This window comes from Aulostomus chinensis, chromosome 1 (genome assembly GCF_037954235.1).
Source record: "Aulostomus chinensis isolate RoL2024-O1b breed Wild chromosome 1, RoL_Achi_v1.0, whole genome shotgun sequence".
Taxonomy (NCBI): domain Eukaryota; kingdom Metazoa; phylum Chordata; class Actinopteri; order Syngnathiformes; family Aulostomidae; genus Aulostomus; species Aulostomus chinensis.
Window position 1 is genome coordinate 17,144,510 of NC_141320.1, and position 15,102 is coordinate 17,159,611.

At 40.9% G+C, this 15,102-nt stretch overlaps 2 non-coding genes across 2 annotated transcripts; both read left to right on the top strand.

The window, feature by feature from the left end:
- Positions 1 to 12,700: 12,700 nt before the first annotated feature.
- LOC147270588 (U2 spliceosomal RNA) lies at positions 12,701 to 12,891 on the top strand. Its single transcript, XR_015116441.1, has one exon. It is a non-coding gene; the product is annotated as a U2 spliceosomal RNA (small nuclear RNA).
- A 775-nt stretch (positions 12,892 to 13,666) lies between these two features.
- LOC147270589 (U1 spliceosomal RNA) lies at positions 13,667 to 13,830 on the top strand. Its single transcript, XR_015117006.1, has one exon. It is a non-coding gene; the product is annotated as a U1 spliceosomal RNA (small nuclear RNA).
- Positions 13,831 to 15,102: the final 1,272 nt, after the last annotated feature.

Sequence of the window (15,102 nt, forward strand, 5' to 3'; positions counted from 1 at the left end):
CACCACATCACTGTAGCATCATTTCTTGGGTACATAGCAACTCTCACTACATCACTTTAGCATCATTTTGAGATTAGTAGCAACTATCACTACATCACAGTGGCATCATTTCTTAGGTTTTTTTAGCAACTCTCACCACATCACTGTAGCATCATTTTGAGGTTCGTAGAAACTCTCACGACATCACTTTCAGCATCATTTTGAGATTAGTAGCAACTCTCACCATATAACTTTAGCATCATTTTGAGGATAGTAGCAACTCTCACGACATTACTGGAGCCTCATTTTTAGGTTTTTAGCAACTATCACTACATCACTGTGGCATCATTTCTTAGGTTTGTAGCAACTCTCATTACATCACTGTAGCATCATTTTGAGGTTTTTAGCAACTCTCACTACATGACTGTAGCATCATTTTGAGGTTAGTAGCAACTCTCACCACATCACTGTAGCATCATTTCTTAGGTTAGTAGCAACTCTCATTACATCACTTTAGCATCATTTTGAGATTAGTAGCAACTCTCACCCCATCACTGTGGCATCATTTCTTAGGTTAGTAGCAACTCTCATTACATCACTGTCAGCATCATTTTGAGGTTTTTAGCAACTCTCACTACATGACTGTAGCATCATTTTTTAGGTTAGTAGCAACTCTCACCACATCACTGTGGCATCATTTTAAGGTTTTAAGCAACTCTTACTGCATCACTGGAGGATCATTTTGAGATTTGAAGCAACTCTCAACACATCACTTTTGCATCATTTCTTAGATTAGTAGCAACTCTCACTACATCACTGCAGCATCATTTTGAGGTTTTTAGCAACTCTTCCTACATCACTGTAGCATCATTTTGAGGATAGTAGCAAATCTCACTTCATGACTGTCAGCATCATTTTGAGGTTCGTAGCAACTCTCACTACATCACTGTATCATCATTTTGAGGTTTTTAGCAACCTAATACATTACTGTAGCATCATTTTGAGGATCATAGCAACTCTCACCACATCACTGTAGCATCATTTTGAGATTAGTAGCAACTCTCACCAAATAACTTTAGCATCATTTTGAGGATAGTAGCAACTCTCACGACATTACTGGAGCCTCATTTTTAGGTTTTTAGCAACTATCACTACATCACTGTAGAATCATTTTGAGGTTCGTAGCAACTCTCACCACATCACTGTAGCATCATTTGGAGGATAGAAGCAACTCTCACCACATCACTGGAGCATCATTTTGAGGTTCGTAGCAACTCTCACCACATTACTGTCAGCATCATTTTGAGGTCTTTAGCAACTCTTACCACATCACTGTCGCATCATTTTGAGATTTTAAGCAACTCTCACAACATCACTGTAGCATCATTTGGAGGATAGTAGCAACTCTCACCATATCACTGTCGCATCATTTTAAGATTTTAAGAAACTCTCACCACATCACTGTAGCATCATTTTGAGATTTGAAGCAACTCTCACTACATCACTTTAGCATCATTTCTTCGATGAGTAGCAACTCTCACTGTATCACTGTAGCATCATTTTGAGGTTTTTAGCAACTCTCACTACATCACTGTAGCATCATTTTGAGGGTCGTAGCAACTCTCACTACATTACTGACAGCATCATTTTGATTTTTTTTTTCAACTCTCACCACATCACTTTAGCATCATTTTGAGATTTTTAGCAACTCTTACCACATTACTGTCGCATCATTTTTTGGTTCGGAGCAACTCTCACTACATTACTGGTGCATCATTTTGAGGTTCGTGGCAACTCTCACTACATCACTGTAGCATCATTTTGAGGATTTTAGCAACTCTCACCACATCACCTTAGCATCATTTTGAGATTTTTAGCAACACTTACAACATTACTGTAGCATCATTTTGACGTTCGTAGCAACTCTCACTATATCACTTTAGCATCATTTTGAGATTTTTAGCAACTCTCACCACATTACTGTCAGCATCATTTTGAGGTCTTTCGCAACTCTTACCACATCACTGTCGCATCATTTTGAGATTTTAAGAAACTCTCACCACATCACTGTAGAATCATTTTGAGGTTTTAAGCAACTCTTACTGCATCACTGGAGCATCATTTTCAGGTCCGTAGCAAGTCTCACTACATCACTGTAGCATCATTTTGAGGTTTTAAGCAACTCTCACCACATTACTGTTGCATCATTTTGAGCTTCGTAGCAACTCTCACTACATTACTGGAGCATCATTTGAGGTTTTGAGCAACGCTCATCACATCACTTTCGCATCATTATGAGATTTTTAGCAATTCTCACCACATCACTGTAGCATCATTTTGAGGATAGTAGCAAATCTCACTTCATGACTGTCAGCATCATTTTGAGGTTCGTAGCAACTCTCACTACATCACTGTATCATCATTTTGAGGTTTTTAGCAACCTAATACATTACTGTAGCATCATTTTGAGGATCATAGCAACTCTCACCACATTACTGTAGCATCATTTTGAGATTTTTAGCAACCTAATACATTACTGTAGCATCATTTTGAGGATCATAGCAACTCTCTCTACATCACTGTAGAATCATTTTGAGGTTCGTAGCAACTCTCACCACATCACTGTAGCATCATTTCTTAAGTAAGTAGCAACTCTCATTACATCACTTTGGCATGATTTTGAAATTACTATCAACTCTCACCACATCACTGTAGCATCATTTTGAGGTTCTTAACAACTCTCACTACATTACTGTCAGCATCATTTTGAGGTTTTAAGCAACTCTTACTGCATCACTGGAGCATCATTTTGAGGTCCGTAGCAACTCTCACTACATCACTGTAGCATCATTTGAGATTTTAAGCAACTCTTACTACATCACTGTAGCATCATTTGGAGGATAGAAGCAACTCTCACCACATCACTGGAGCATCATTTTGAGGTTCGTAGCAACTCTCACCACATTACTGTCAGCATCATTTTGAGGTCTTTAGCAACTCTTACCACATCACTGTCGCATCATTTTGAGATTTTAAGCAACTCTCACAACATCACTGTAGCATCATTTGGAGGATAGTAGCAACTCTCACCATATCACTGTCGCATCATTTTAAGATTTTAAGAAACTCTCACCACATCACTGTAGCATCATTTTGAGATTTGAAGCAACTCTCACTACATCACTTTAGCATCATTTCTTCGATGAGTAGCAACTCTCACTGTATCACTGTAGCATCATTTTGAGGTTTTTAGCAACTCTCACTACATCACTGTAGCATCATTTTGAGGGTCGTAGCAACTCTCACTACATTACTGACAGCATCATTTTGATTTTTTTTTTCAACTCTCACCACATCACTTTAGCATCATTTTGAGATTTTTAGCAACTCTTACCACATTACTGTCGCATCATTTTTTGGTTCGGAGCAACTCTCACTACATCACTGTAGCATCATTTTGAGGATTTTAGCAACTCTCACCACATCACCTTAGCATCATTTTGAGATTTTTAGCAACACTTACAACATTACTGTAGCATCATTTTGACGTTCGTAGCAACTCTCACTATATCACTTTAGCATCATTTTGAGATTTTTAGCAACTCTCACCACATTACTGTCAGCATCATTTTGAGGTCTTTCGCAACTCTTACCACATCACTGTCGCATCATTTTGAGATTTTAAGAAACTCTCACCACATCACTGTAGAATCATTTTGAGGTTTTAAGCAACTCTTACTGCATCACTGGAGCATCATTTTCAGGTCCGTAGCAAGTCTCACTACATCACTGTAGCATCATTTTGAGGTTTTAAGCAACTCTCACCACATTACTGTTGCATCATTTTGAGCTTCGTAGCAACTCTCACTACATTACTGGAGCATCATTTGAGGTTTTGAGCAACGCTCATCACATCACTTTCGCATCATTATGAGATTTTTAGCAATTCTCACAACATCACTGTAGCATCATTTGGAGGATAGTAGCAACTCTCACCATATCACTGTCGCATCATTTTAAGATTTTAAGAAACTCTCACCACATCACTGTAGCATCATTTTGAGATTTGAAGCAACTCTCACTACATCACTTTAGCATCATTTCTTCGATGAGTAGCAACTCTCACTGTATCACTGTAGCATCATTTTGAGGTTTTTAGCAACTCTCACTACATCACTGTAGCATCATTTTGAGGGTCGTAGCAACTCTCACTACATTACTGACAGCATCATTTTGATTTTTTTTTTCAACTCTCACCACATCACTTTAGCATCATTTTGAGATTTTTAGCAACTCTTACCACATTACTGTCGCATCATTTTTTGGTTCGGAGCAACTCTCACTACATTACTGGTGCATCATTTTGAGGTTCGTGGCAACTCTCACTACATCACTGTAGCATCATTTTGAGGATTTTAGCAACTCTCACCACATCACCTTAGCATCATTTTGAGATTTTTAGCAACACTTACAACATTACTGTAGCATCATTTTGACGTTCGTAGCAACTCTCACTATATCACTTTAGCATCATTTTGAGATTTTTAGCAACTCTCACCACATTACTGTCAGCATCATTTTGAGGTCTTTCGCAACTCTTACCACATCACTGTCGCATCATTTTGAGATTTTAAGAAACTCTCACCACATCACTGTAGAATCATTTTGAGGTTTTAAGCAACTCTTACTGCATCACTGGAGCATCATTTTCAGGTCCGTAGCAAGTCTCACTACATCACTGTAGCATCATTTTGAGGTTTTAAGCAACTCTCACCACATTACTGTTGCATCATTTTGAGCTTCGTAGCAACTCTCACTACATTACTGGAGCATCATTTGAGGTTTTGAGCAACGCTCATCACATCACTTTCGCATCATTATGAGATTTTTAGCAATTCTCACCACATCACTGTAGCATCATTTTGAGGATAGTAGCAAATCTCACTTCATGACTGTCAGCATCATTTTGAGGTTCGTAGCAACTCTGACTACATCACTGGAGCATCATTTTGAGTTTTTTGAAACTATTACCACATCACTGTCACATCATTTTGAGATTTTAAGCAACTCTCACTACATCATTGTAGCATCATTTGAAGGATAGTAGCAACTCTCACCACATCACTGTCGCATCATTTTGAGATTTTAAGCAACTCTCACTACATGACTGTCAGCATCATTTTAAGGTTTTCAGCAACTCTTACTGCATCACTTTAGCATCATTTTGAGATTAGTAGCAACTCTCACCCCATCACTGTGGCATCATTTCTTAGGTTAGTAGCAACTCTCATTACATCACTGTCAGCATCATTTTGAGGTTTTTAGCAACTCTCACTACATGACCGTAGCATCATTTTTTAGGTTAGTAGCAACTCTCACCACATCACTGTGGCATCATTTTAAGGTTTTAAGCAACTCTTACTGCATCACTGGAGCATCACTTTGAGGTTTTTAGTCAACCTAATACATTACTGTAGCATCATTTTGAGGATCGTAGCAACTCTCACTCCATCACTGTAGCATCATTTTGAGGTTTTTAGCAACCTAATACATTACTGTAGCATCATTTTGAGGATCGTAGCAACTCTCACTACATCACTGTAGAATCATTTTGAGGTTCGTAGCAACTCTCACCACATTACTGTAGCATCATTTTGAGGTTTGTAGCAACTCTCACCACATCACTGTAGCATCATTTCTTAAGTAAGTAGCCACTCTCATTACATCACTTTGGCATGATTTTGAAATTACTATCAACTCTCACCACATCACTGTAGCATCATTTTGATGTCATGAGCAACTCTTACTACATCACTGTAGCATCATTTTGAGGTTATTAGCAACTCTCATTACATCACTTTAGCATCATTTTGACATTAGTTGCAACTCTCACTACAACACTGTAGCATCATTTCTTAGGTTCGTAGCATCTCTCATTACATCACTTGATTATCATTTCTTATGTGAGAAGAAACTCTCACTACATCACTGTAGCTTTATTTTCAGTTAAGAAGAAACTCTCACTACATCACTGTAGCTTTATTTTCAGTTAAGAAGAAACTCTCACTACATTACTGTAGCTTTATTTTCAGTTAAGAAGAAACTCTCACTACATTACTGTAAGCATCAATTTGAGGATAGTGTCAACTCTTACTTCATCACTGCATCATTTTGAGGTTCGTAGCAACTCTCACTCCATGACTTTAGCATCAATTTTTAGGTTTTAAGCAACTCTCACTACATTACTGTCAGCATCATTTTGAGCATCCTAGTAACTCTCACTACATCACTGTCGCATCATTTCTTAGGTTCGGAGCAACTCTCATTACATCACTTTAGCATCATTTTTAAATTAGTAGCAACTGTCATTACATCACTTGAGCATCATTTTGAGGTTCGTAGAACTCTCACCACATCAGTGTAACATCATTTTGAGGTTAGTAGCAACTCTCACTACATCACTGAAGAATCATTTTGAGAATAGTTGAAACTCTCACTACATCACTGTAGCCTTATTTTGAGTTTAGCAGAAACTCTCACTACATTACTGTCAGCATCATTTTGAGGTTTTTAGCAACTCTCACCACATCACTGGAGCATCATTTCTTAGGGTAGTAGCAACTCTTACTACATCACTGAAGCATCATTTTGAGGACAGTAGTAACTCTTACTACACCACTGTCGAATCATTTAAAGGTTCACAGCAATTCTCACTACATTACTGTCAGCATCATTTTGAGGTTCGTATAACTCTCACCACATCACTGTAGCATCCTTTCTTAGGTTAGTAGCAAGTCTCATTACATCACTTCAGCATCATTTTGAGGTTCGTAGCAACTCTCATGACATCACTTTAGCATCATTTTTAAATTAGTAGCAACTGTCATTACATCACTTGAGCATCATTTTGAGGTTCGTAGAACTCTCACCACATCAGTGTAACATCATTTTGAGGTTAGTAGCAACTCTCACTACATCACTGAAGAATCATTTTGAGAATAGTTGAAACTCTCACTACATCACTGTAGCCTTATTTTGAGTTTAGCAGAAACTCTCACTACATTACTGTCTGCATCATTTTGAGGTTTTTAGCAACTCTCACCACATCACTGGAGCATCATTTCTTAGGGTAGTAGCAACTCTTACTACATCACTGAAGCATCATTTTGAGGATAGTAGTAACTCTTACTACACCACTGTCGAATCATTTAAAGGTTCGTAGCAATTCTCACTACATTACTGTCAGCATCATTTTGAGGTTCGTAGAACTCTCACCACATCACTGTAGCATCCTTTCTTAGGTTAGTAGCAAGTCTCATTACATCACTTCAGCATCATTTTGAGGTTCGTCGCAACTCTCATGACATCACTATCAGCATCATTTTGAGGTTAGTCGCAACTCTCACTACATTATTGTGGCATCATTTTGAGGTTTTTCGCAACTCTCACTACATCACTGTAGCATCATTTGTTTGGTTAGTGGCAATTCTTATTACATCACTGTAGCATCATTTGAGCATCGTAGCAACTCTCACGACATTACTGTTGCATCATCTTGCGGTTTTTAGCAACTCTCACCACATCACTGCAGCATCATTTCTTAGGTTAGTAGCAAGTCTCATTACATCACTTCAGCATCATTTTGAGGTTCGTAGCAACTCTCATGACATCACTATCAGCATCATTTTGAGGTTAGTCGCAACTCTCACTACATTATTGTGGCATCATTTTGAGGTTTTTCGCAACTCTCACTACATCACTGTAGCATCATTTGTTTGGTTAGTGGCAATTCTTATTACATCACTGTAGCATCATTTGAGCATCGTAGCAACTCTCACGACATTACTGTTGCATCATCTTGCGGTTTTTAGCAACTCTCACCACATCACTGCAGCATCATTTCTTAGGTTTTTAGCAACTCTCACTACATCACTGTAGCATCATTTTTAGGTGAGTTGCAACTCTCAATACATTACTGTAATCATCATTTTGAGGTTTTTAGCAACTCTCACTACATCACTGTAGCATCATTTTTAGGTGAGTTGCAACTCTCAATACATTACTGTAATCATCATTTTGAGGTTTTTAGCAACTCTCACTACATCACTGTAGCATCATTTTGAGGATTTTTAAAACTCCCACTTCATGAGTGTCAGCATCATTTTGAGATTAGTAGCAACTCTCACCACATCACTGTAGCATCATTTTGAGGATAGTAGCAACTCTCACTACATCACTGTAGCATCATTTGGAGGATAGTAGCAACTCTCACTACATCACTGTAGCATCATTTGGAGGATAGTAGCAACTCTCACTAAATGACTGTCAGCATCATTTTAAGGTTTCAAGCAACTCTTACTGCATCACTGGAGCATGATTTTGAGGTTAGTAGCAACTCTCACTACATCACTGTAGCATCATTTTGAGGTTTTTAGCAACTCTCACTACATTACTGTAGCATCATTTTGAGGTTTTTCGCAACTCTCACCACATCACTGTAGCATCATTTTGAGGTTCGTAGCAACTCTCACTACATTACTGTTAGCATCATTTTGAGGTTCGTAGCAACTCTCACTACATTACTGTAGCATCATTTTGAGGTTTTTCGCAACTCTCACCACATCACTGTAGCATCATTTTGAGGTTCGTAGCAACTCTCACTACATTACTGTAGCATCATTTTGAGGTTTTAAGCAACTCTCACTACATCACTGGAGCATCATTTTGAGGTTTTTAGCAACTCTCACAACATCACTGAAGCATCATTTTGAGATTTTTAGCAACTCTTACCATTTCACTGTAGCATCATTTTGAGCTTCGTAGCAACTCTCACTACATCACTGTAGCATCATTTTGAGGTTTTAAGCAACTCTCACTAAATCACTGTTGCATCATTTCTTAGGTTTGTAGCAATTCTTTTTACATCACTGGAGCATCATTTCTTAGATTAGTAGCAACTCTCACTACATTACTGGAGCATCATATTGAGGTTCGTAGTGTCACGTCCCCATGGTCACGGGCATGGGGGCGTTGCATTATTTTTGACTTCCTTCCCTTCTCAGGTTCGAGCTTCATGGGACGGAGCTGCTGACTAATTGGGAGCACCTGGGCCCGGCGTCTCCCAGCTATAAAGCAGGCGATCAACCTGGCCGGTTGTCTCTCGCTCACTCCTCCTGGCCCACGTCGGAGCGATGGTTGTGTTTCTTGAGTTATGTCTTGTTTAGTTCTCTGCATCCATCACACCGCACACATACACCCCCTGTACACTCATGCACACACTCGCACTCACCACTGACACTACTGATAACCACACTCCACTGTACGTTATGGTTTGCCTTGTGTTGATTTTGCGTTACTAATAATAAATTATTAGTTGTGTTTCACGTTTAGTCTGCGTCTCCCTCCTTTGATGTCACGATTTCTGAGCCGGGTCGTGACAGAAGCAACTCTCACCACATCACTGTCGCATTATTTTGAGATTTTAAGCAACTCTCACTACATCACTGGAGCATCATTTGGAGGATAGTAGCAACTCTCACCACATCACTGTCGCATTATTTTGAGATTTTAAGCAACTCTCAGTACATCACTGGAGCATCATTTTGAGGTTCATCGAAACTCTCACTACATCACTGTAGCATCATTTGGAGGATAGTAGCAACTCTCACTACATGACTGTCAGCATCATTTTAAGGTTTTAAGCAACTCTCAGTACATCACTGGAGCATCATTTTGAGGTTCATCGAAACTCTCACTACATCACTGTAGCATCATTTTGAGGATAGTAGCAACTCTCACCACATCACTTTCGCATCATTTATTAGGTTAGAAGCAACTCTCATGACATCACTTTCGCATCTTTTTGAAATTAGTAGATACTCTCATTACATCACTGTCAGCATCATTTTGAGTTCATTATTATCATTGAGGTTATTCGAATCTTTCACTGCATTACTGTTAGCATTATTTTGATTTCATTAGCAATTCTTACGACATCTCTGTCGCATTATTTTGAGGTTATTAGCAACTCTTCCTACATCCCTGTAGCATTGTTTTTGAGGTCGTTAGCAACTCTTCCTACATCACTGTAGCATTTTTTGAGGTTATTCGCAAATCTTACGACATCACTCTCAGCATCATTTTGAGATCATTAGTAACTTTAATTACATCACTGTAGCATCGTTTTGAGGTTCGTAGCAAATATTACTACAAGACTGTCAGCATCACTTTGAGGTTATTCGAAACTTTCACTACATTACTGTCAGCATCACTTTCAGTTTGTTAGCAATCCTTAGAACATCACGGTAGCATCATTTTGAGGTTCGTCGCAACTATTACTACAATAATGTCAGTATTATTTTGAGTTTATTAGCAATTCTTACGACATCACTTTCGCATTATTTTGAGTTTTTTAGCAACTCTTACTAGATTACCGTCAGCATCATTTTGAGTTCATTTGCAATTCTTCTGACATCACTGTCGCATCATTTTGAGTTCATTAGCAATTCTTACAACATCACTGTCGCATCATTTTGAGGTTATTAGCAACTATTACTACATTACTGTCAGCATCACTGAGTTTATTAGCATCTATCACCACGTGACTGTTAGCATCGTTTTGAGTTCAATAGCAATTCTTACGACATCACTGTCATCATCATTTTTAGGTTACTCGCAGCTCTAACCACATGACTGTCAGCATCACTTTGAGGTTATTCGAAACTTTCACTACATTACTGTTAGTATCATTTTGAGTTTATTAGCAATTCTTACGACATCACAGTAGCATTATTTTGAGTTTCGTAGCAACTCTTACTACATGACTGTCAGCATCACTTTGAGGTTATTCGAAACACTTACTACATTGCTGTAAGCATCACTGAGTTGATTAGCAACTATCACTACATTACAGTTAGCATCATTTTAAGTTCATTAGCAATTCTTCCGACATCACTTTCAGCATCATTTTGAGGTTATTACCAATTCTTCTGACATCACTGTCGCATTATTTTGAGGTTGTTAGCAACTCTTACTGCATTACTGTTGCATTATTTTCAGCAACTCTTTCTAACTGACTGTCAGCATCACTCTGAGGTTGTTCGAAACACTGACTACATTACTTTAAGCATCACTGAGTTAATTAGCAACTATCACTACATTACTGTAAACATCATTTTGAGTTCATTAGCAATTCTTCCGACATCACTGTCGCAATATTTTGAGGTTCGTAGCAACTTTTACTACATTACTGTCAGCATCACTTTTAGGTTATTCAAAACTTTCACTCCATTACTGTTAGCATCATTTTGAGTTCATTAGCAATTCTTACTACATCACTGTCGCATCATTTTGAGATCATTAGCAATTCTTCCGACATCACTATCGCATTATTTTGAGGTTCGTAGCAACTCTTTCTACTTTACTGTTGCATTATTTTGACGTTATTAGCAGCTCTCACTACATTACTGTCAGAATCATTTTGAGGTTATTAGCAGCTCTCACTAGATTACTGTCAGCATCATTTTGAGTTCATTAGCAATTCTTACTACATTACTGTTGCATTATTTTGAGGTTAGTAGCAACTCTTACTACATGACTGTCAGCATCACTTTGAGGTTGTTTGAAACACTTACTACATTACTGTAAGCATCACTGAGTTTATTAGCAACTATCACTACATTACTGTTAGCATCATTTTGAGTTTATTAGCAATTCTTACGACATCACTGTATTAACAATTTGAGGTTAGTTTCAACTTTTCCAAAATTACCGTCAGCATCATTTTGAGTTCATTAGCAATTCTTCCGACATCACTGTCGCATTATTTTGAGATTATTAGCAATTCTTCCGACATCATTGTCGCATTATTTTGAAGTTCATAGAAACTCTTACTACATGACTGTCAGCATTACTTTGAGGTTATTCGAAACTTTCACAACATTACTTTTAGCATCATTTTGAGTTCATTAGCAATTCTAATGCGGCTCGAGGCCACGCTGGTTCACCGAGCGACAAGGTGAGCCTTGAAAACGGCATCGGCCGAGCTTCCCGGGCTTTGGATACCCTGGTGAATTCCCCAAATGTGGGAGTCTCAACTGCATAATTTCTGACAGTGGGGGACTGCGTCCGCGCTCTCCCCTGTGATCGTGTGATAAAAGGAAAGAAAGAAAGAAAGGCCGACCACGGCGGAAACAACGGTGACCGCCTGTCCCGGCCAGTTGGCGGTCTCCTCTTGTGCTGGCCAGCCTGAGGAGACCGCGGAGGACGTAGCCTCGATGAGCTCCCAGTATCTCTCACACCTTCCAGCCCTAAATGAAGAGGGCAGGGTTTCTGCCACATTTAGTTGAGGGTCATGGTATCTGACAAGCCCTGGGCTCAGGACAATACATCCACGGCTCGTCTTCGCAGTAAGTGGAATGATACCAGAGAATTCATGCGTGGGAGGAGATCAACTTGGAAAACCCCGACTCCAGGATGAGTCGCTGGCTTGTGGCTTTGAACACCGCTTTGTTTTACTTTGAGTCGCCCCACTAGCATAGCAGGGTGAAGGCACCGATTGCCTTTGCTTTGGATAGCAGTGGGGACAACCAGTGTGCCAGATGTAGTGTTTATGGCACTGCATTTTGTGTCGCCACCCAAAATGTTGCAGTTCCTGCCCACAGCCGCGGCCGGGATTGGCTGTACCGGGGGTGCTGGCTCTCACGTCGGGTGGCTTACGGGCATTGCTTCTCTGCCTTTTGGCGAAGGTCAAGTGTAGTATCTGTTCTTATCAGTTTAATATCTGGTACGTTCCCTATCTGGGAACCATATATTAAACTGCTTTTTGGAACAGGGAGATGGAACGGGAGCTTGCTCCGTCCTTTCCACGCATCAACCTGGTATTGCAGTGTTTCCAGGAGTGGTGCAATGCCTCGCGTCTTTCGTTGGAAATAAAACAAGCCTCCGCCAGGCACTCGCTCACCTGCTCCACCCAAAGCCGGACCAGTGTTCTCCTCCTGCACTGCAGCTTTTCCTCAGCCTGCGGCCACAATGGCCTTCCAGGAACAGTGCGGGCCCCTCCCCTTTTGTCAGGAGCAAATCCCGTGCTCTTCAGGCCAACTCTCGAGTGCTGCACATGAGGCCGGGGCTGGATTTCCGCCCGCGCTGCCGCTGGGCGTCAAGTTGTGGCTCCGTTTGCACTCCAGATAAGGATGGAGGTCCGCTGACGGCACTGCTCTCTGAGCCTTTCCCAAAAGGCTTTGGAATGCACTCTGAAAGACCTGAACCTTCAATGTGCCTGTTTTGCCCAGAGATGGGTTGTGAACTTGATGTTGAAATGTGAAACCCCAGCTTGCTGCCTTCAGTCTTTCGGAATTGGGCCGCTTGCGTTGACAGCTCTCATGGTCGCGACGCTCCATCCAAGGGTGAAAGCGGACGGAGATTGTTTTTTTTACTGCGGGGCACGATGCGTGCGGTTAGAGGCCACGCTGGTGCCCCCAGCGAGAAGGTGAGCCTTGAAAACGGCATCGGTCGAGCTTCCCGGGCTTGGGATATCCGACATCCGGCATCGTTGTGAGAAACAAAGGGGGCTGCGCACGCGGCAGATTGGCACAAGGTAGGAAAGATCAGGCGCTGTGTCGGCCTCCCTGCCTTTCAGTCAGAAGGCTGTGTCCCTGGAGCTCATGTCTGTTCCTAAGCTCAGCGAGTCATACTTACCTGGCAGGGGAGATACCATGATCAGTAAGGAGGTTCTCCCCGGGTGAGGCTCAGCCATTGCACTGGTGCTGTGCTGACCCTGGTGAATTCCCCAAATGTGGGAATCTCAACTGCATAATTTCTGACAGTGGGGGACTGCGTCCGCGCTCTCCCCTGTGATCGTGTGAAAAAAGGAAAGAAAGAAAGAAAGGCCGACCACAGCAGCAACAACAACAACGGTGACCGCCTGTCCCGGCCAGTTGGCGGTCTCCTCTTGTGCTGGCCAGCCTGAGGAGACCGCGGAGGACGTAGCCTCGATGAGCTCCCAGTATCTCTCACACCTTCCAGCCCTAAATGAAGAGGGCAGGGTTTCTGCCACATTTAGTTGAGGGTCATGGTATCTGACAAGCCCTGAGCTCAGGACAATACATCCACGGCTCGTCTTCGCAGTAAGTGGAATGATACCAGAGAATTCATGCGTGGGAGGAGATCAACTTGGAAAACCCCGACTCCAGGATGAGTCGCTGGCTTGTGGCTTTGAACACCGCTTTGTTTTACTTTGAGTCGCCCCACTAGCATAGCAGGGTGAAGGCACCGATTGCCTTTGCTTTGGATAGCAGTGGGGACAACCAGTGTGCCAGATGTAGTGTTTATGGCACTGCATTTTGTGTCGCCACCCAAAATGTTGCAGTTCCTGCCCACAGCCGCGGCCGGGATTGGCTGTACCGGGGGTGCTGGCTCTCACGTCGGGTGGCTGACAGGCATCGCTTCTCGGCCTTTTGGCTAAGATCAAGTGTAGTGTGGAAAGTGGAAGGATACCAGAGAGAATTCATGCGTGGGAGGAGATCAACTTGGAAAACCCCGACTCTCAATTCTGACGACATCACTGTCGCATCATTTTGAGATCATTAGCAATTCTTCTTACATCACTGTTGCATTATTTTTAGTTTCATAGCAACTCTTACTACATTACTGTGTCATTATTTTAAGGTTTTTAGCAACTCTTCATAAATTACTGTCAGCATCACTTTGAGTTTATTAGCAACTATCACTACATTACTGTCAGCATCATTCTTGAATTCATTAGCAATTCTTCCGGCATCACTGTAGCATCATTTTGAGATCATTAGCAATTCTTACTACATCACTGTCACATCATGTTGATATCATTAGCAATTCTTACGACATCACCGTAGTATTATTTTGAGGTTAGTAGCAACTCTTACTACATGACTGTCAGCATCACTTTGAGTTCATTAACAATTCTTCCGACATCACTGTAGCATTATTTTGAGGTTATTAGCAACTCTGACTACATTACTCTCCACATCATTTTTAGGTTACTCGCAACTCTAACCAGGTGACTGTCAGCATCACTTTGAGGTTATTCGAAACTTTCACTACATCACTGTCGCATCATTTTGAGATCATTAGCAATTCTTCTGACAT